A 6,034-nucleotide genomic window follows, 5' to 3' on the forward strand; every position below is an offset into this window, starting at 1 on the left:
TTAATCCTGATATGGTAAGAGATAAGGGTTAAGAACCTCCTTTGTATGTGGTTTTCTATGGACCATACACACATCTGACATGTGTACAGATACACTTATCATGGAAGTTGCTCTTCTTCCACTGAAATGCTGGAATTTTCTGGAAAGTCAATTTCCACATATGTGTAGTACCGTGGGATATCTATTCTTGTCCTTTCACCTACCATAACTGTTTCTTTTTAAAAATATTTAATTTTTATTTTGAAAAGAACAAAACCAAGCAAGATAAATCAAAATAAAGGAAATCAGAACAAACTAGTGTAAGTGACACAAGACTTCAAAACAATAGGAAATCAATAGTTGCCTTAATGCCTCTTGTCTTCCAAATAGTGCAGATACCTTCAGACACGGTAAAAATCAAACAGAACAGAATAGAACCAATAAAAATAAAACAAAGAATGCAATAAAGGACTTCAAAACAAGACAGGAGTAAATCCAAAAAGGCTACCATAATATATCTTGTTATCTTTGAATTAGCTGCCCATGCCTTCGAATATAAGAAAATCAAACAAAATGAAATAAAATAAAACCCAACCCAACAAAATAATGGAAATGATACAGGGCTTCAATTAAAGAGAATATGGAATTTAACAATGGTACCACTTTCACAAGAAGAGCCCCCATAGATGCCACACTGCATATCCTTATCCTCTGAGTAGATACCAGACCACTTATCATAAACCTGCAAATTCAGTGAAACACCAAACACCACAGGGATCCAAATGCATTTCACCTCAATAGCTCTCATCACAGCCTGTGTTTCTGGAGATTGGCCAGTCCCTTACTGGTGGTGGTGGTGGTGGTGGAGTGGCTGGCTCTTCTTGTTTCTCATTGCACATGCCACAAGGGACTGGGTCTGGCTGTCTCCTAACTGGTGGCAGAAATTTGAACAAGGAAAGGTTTGTCCAGAGGACTTGCTTCTTGGTGAATTCTTGTTCCTTCCCTCACAGACCATGAGTGACATTGACTCATGGGAAAACCATAGGGTCTGAGTGTCTCCTACTTTATCCCTGTTGGTGGCAGTGCCCTGTGCACAGCACTGCTTTACAGGGAAGGTTTGCTTCCTTGTTGATTTCTTGATTCTCTTTCTTGTGATTTCTTGTTTTCTTTACCCATAATCTGAAAATGGTGCTGACTCATGGTCTGGCTGTTCCCCTGATGGTGGTGTCCCACACATAGTGCTGGCTCCCAGGGAGGGCTTGCTTTTTGGTGAAATCTTTCTTTACTGTTCCTTGAATATAAACAATTTTCTCCAAATCTCTTTTCAGTTGCCCTTAGAAAATGGCTACATGTTTTATGACCTCAGCATTATACCATACATATCTAATATGGCTGAAATAGATTTTATTGATCTCTACATGTTGGGTAAAACTGGGATTATTTCTTACAACCACACAGAGAAATATGAGATAGAAAACCTGCATATTATGCAGCCTACTAATCTCAGATCCATGCTGCTGTATACCACAAATAGTTTGCCACAGAGGGCCTGGTGAGTGTGGTGTGTATGTGAGGGAAGAAATTCTCAAACATCTTTCAGGGAATATGGGGAAAGAAAACCAAAGGAGCAGGGCCCGCCTACCTCATGCTCTCCAGAAAGCAATTCAATAGGGCAAACCTAATTTACCCACCCTTTGAAGGTCAGGTGCCAGAATTCAGTGGTTCACAAGTTCAAGCACATTAAATAGCTAATTGATCTAGGGTTTAGGTCAGAATGTGCTGCTGTGTCAGCTGAGATGGCATTGTGAGAGTGATCCTGTGTGGGAGACATCTGGGCTGAGCACAACGAGAACACAGACAGGGCATCCTAGTAGAAACTAGAGTCCTGGCCATCTAGATGGCTATGTGGTTAGCCAAAGCAGGCTCCATCTGAGACCCAAGCAGAGGTATTGAGCTCTCAGATGAGCAGAGAAGGCCCTGCACAGGAATGAATGCCTGCCAATGGCCAGTAATATGGAGCAAACAATAATGATACTTACCTGCTGTGTTCCTATTGTGGGCTTTACATGCTTTGTGATCTCTGGGGACCTCACCTGGAAAACACCACTTCAGCCTCACAGCCCAGATGAGTGGCATAGTGGGCAGGATGAATCCCCTAGTGGGCAGGGAGTATCCCCTTGGAGACTCTGTAAACAGCACCTCACAAAGGAAAACCCTGTGAGTTGTAGACAGGCTTCACCTGGGCTCCCATGGTCAACCATAGGCATCTTTTTGGTGGTGTTGGAGGCCCCTGAGACTGGAAAGTGATCCATCTGATGCTCTAGGACATGTTGAAGGCCTTAGAAATGATAGACATGCGAATGCAATGGAGGACTTGGAATCGCAGCTGGATCCTACAGAAGTCACACTGCATGACCCAGGGAGCACCGCCTCCTCCTGAGGTTAAGGCCCCATGACCTGGACAATCCCTATGTGAGTTCCCTGACATTGCATGAGAGGCCTACTACTTGACAGAAGGTGCAAGATGAGGAACCCCCAGCCCAAGCATGGGTACTCTAATCACCTCCCATCTCTACTTGTAACACATGTATGCATTCTACATGGCCATGAAACATAGAAGCTGGAGAAACAATTGAAGCAAAAGTTGAGTGAGACTGTGGAGTGTAGCTGTTACGGATATGGGACAATGGGTCTAATAATGCAAGGTTGAGCTCACAGGAGGTGTCCCAAAGGCTATCCCAGCCAGCACTGCCACTAAGTGACAAGTTCTACAGACTTGTACACAGGACAGCCTGTGAGCAGATACACAGACTTTGATAAACTGGTTGATGGAAGCAGCCTGGGATAAGAGATACCAGGCCATCAAGCTGCTGATTCGAAGAGCATGGTCACACCACAGGGACTGGGGCCTCTTATGCACAGTGGCTGGGGTTGGGAACCAAGGAGCACAACTGGATGCAGCCCTTCTTTGTATTCAACAGGTAAATACAGAATTGGGGCACCCCACTGTGGGGTAGGTACCACTTGACCTGTGCAGCCATATATCATTGCTAAATGATAGAAACACTTGGGCAACCACTCACAGGGTGGTGTCCACTGATTGGCTAACTGTAGAAGCCTAATAGGTCAATGAGCTGCCTATGTATATGGGCCATGAGCTATCTATAAATATCACACACTGACCAGGACACTGTATCTGGGGATTCCTACATATCCAGGACACTATTATACCTACCATCACAGACACACCACCCTATTGGGACACTGTACTATAGGTGCCACCATCCTCAACAGGTGCCACAATACTCTACAGGAGGCCTGGTTGTTTTATCTGGTGGCTGTGTTTCTACAAGGACCAAGTGTTATAGACCCAACTGTCCAGCTTGAAACTCTTGGGAATGCAGGCCCAAGGCTCTAAACCTCACTTGCCAGGCTTTGATATTGCTACTGGATAAATTTCTGAAATGATAAACCACATGACCCTTGCTTTGCTAACCACAGCTGAAGGAGGTACTTGGGCACTCTTGCATGTAGAATGTGAAATGGATATCCCTGAACACCAGGGGCAGGAGCAAGAAGCCATGCAAGAAATGGGTGTGGAGTTCTCTGCCCAGGGGCACAACAGGACCTACTCATCAAGTACTAGGAATCCTTGAGATCCACCTGGCTCTGGATGGCCATAAGCTGCATTGTGGTTGCATTAGTGGTATTAAGCAGTTATCTTTACTGCTACCGTGGTCTTTGTGTGCATGAGTCCACCTAATGGGTCACTTACAATAAGCACAGTTTCCCAAACTTTGAGGGTGTAGGATGTGGGAAACCACTTCACATTGCTTCAACCCCAGAGGGTTGGAGGACCTGTAAGGACATGTACTCAAGATTTAGCATTAGCACACCATTGTCACAGTTATATAAGCAGTACTTAACATACACAACCATGCATGTGGTCAGGCTTGTGACAGTACACAAGAATGTAATGAATGACAATGGCTGATATATATGGGTTGGATAATAAAGGTGCTTGTTTACTGATGCTGCTAATGATGGTTGCATGTAGTTCCTTCTCCATGGTGTTCTCACCTGCCAAAATACCACTTTACCTCCCCAACTCTGAGAAAATCTCATGCACCAGGCACAGGGAACTTCAATAACCAACTAACACACAGGCCCTGTTCCTTGTCCCCAGGCACTCATCACATCCTAGAGCCCAAATCCCTGGTAGGCACACTTATAGAGAAGAGACTGAGTTTCATTCTTTTGCCTTGGTGTCATTTCCTAAGCCCTGCAATGTACATTTGCATCAATTCCATCCCAGCCTTGTGCCCCACAGGTCACTGAGGGTCTCAGGTGTTCTGACCTGGACTGGAACATGGTTCTCTAAGCAGCAGACGTGTGGTTCCTCAGCTTGCTGCTCTGTGCATAGTCTGAGAGGAGTCATTCCCAGGCTAAAGACCCAGGGCAATAGGATCTCTTGGCCCCACTTTGACACATGGCAGCCAAGTAACTGGGAATGTTGCCTTCCTTACTTCCTGAGCCTGACGAGAATCACTTGAACTGGTACAGTGGCACATGGCAAGCTGAAGCACAGGATCAGTGCTGGGCAACATGGAAAAATTCAAGTCCCTGTGTGTGGTTCCATGTGGGAGCTGAGCACCGTGAGTGGCAATTTGAGACCTCTGACTATGGAGCGCTCCAGAGGTGATGTAAGGTGTGAGTCCCTGTGTGATGCATGAGTGACCAGCATACATAGGGAAACAAATGCAGATGCTGCTGTCTGGTTGAATCTAAGTAGACACAGTACCTTTGAAATGACTCAGGGTGTGGGCAGAATGGAATCAGGCCAAGGACAAAGGCTGGGTGAACCAGATCATGAAGCAGGGCCTTCAGATCTGGACCACACAATGAAAAGCAGTTAAGTAAGGGAGCCCCAGCCCAAATGTATCTGAGGACAAATACCTACACACTGGGGCCATGCATCTCTGTCCTGTCCCAAGACCAGCTGACTGTGTTATAAGGCCTGGCAGTATAGTCAGCATATTAGTGGCATGTCTCTGGGATGTATAGCACTGGGACAGGAGATGGGCTCAACGTCTGCCTGTGAAAAATGCACACATGGAATTTGCCTCTGTCCCACTGGCTCTCCCTCAGGCGTGCTGGTCTAGAACAATGGAATGAGTTCTTTTTGTCTGGCCAACTAGTTGCCAGACTGCCACTGTGTTCTCACCTTTCTGCCCTCTGGCTACACAGTCACAGCACCTAGGACCTGGATCCAGGTGCTCAGTGAGGCTTTAGATGAGTGCGGTAGGTAAGGCAAGTATCTGTGCAATCAACAATGGGCTGGCTGAGTTTTGAGTGGCTGCAGAGTGGGGAGAGAACCCTGTGTATTTCATTCACCACCACATTGATTCTGGGGTCATAAAGTAGAGAGCAGGGATCCTTCCTGTCAGCTGTCACTTTTTACCTCTTCTTTCCTTCCCATGACCATTTACTGGGAGGCTGTGTAGATGTGACAGTGCCGGATAATGTATATTGAAGGCCTTGTTAAGCATCTCCACCCAGACTGCCTGACAGTAGCTCAGACATGGAACCTCAATGGGAGAGAACTAGGGAGGGAGGTGGAGAAGGACCAAGGGCTTTCTCCTGGAGACAGCAGTTACAGAGAGGCAGGGGGCTCATTTGACTGTCTCTGTCAGAGCCACATTTGAGGCTGTATCCTGAGGCCAGAGAGGAGACAGCAGTTTTGATCACTCTGCTAGAAATCAGGGGTCTAGCAAAGCTACCAAGGCAGGGCTTGAAGGCCAGACTGAGGGCTCCTCAAGAATATTTGCCTGTGTCTGTTTTTCAGTTTCTGTTCCATGACTTAATCATCAACAGCTATTGGCAGTGTGGGCTCACTTGTCTCCCCAAGAGTGAGCTGCTTCTGGGGATCTTGGGCAGTCAGGACAAAGTGAGATCTCTATGTGTCTCTGTTAGGTTATGCAGAGAGAAAAGTATAAAAGTACATGTTCCTGTGATAGGAAGATTGGCCCCTAAAATTCCATTAGTGAGGTCTTAG

Source organism: Cavia porcellus, unplaced genomic scaffold (assembly GCF_034190915.1).
Source record: "Cavia porcellus strain 051 isolate PalLab524CR breed Dunkin Hartley unplaced genomic scaffold, mCavPor4.1 scaffold_34, whole genome shotgun sequence".
NCBI lineage: Eukaryota > Metazoa > Chordata > Mammalia > Rodentia > Caviidae > Cavia > Cavia porcellus.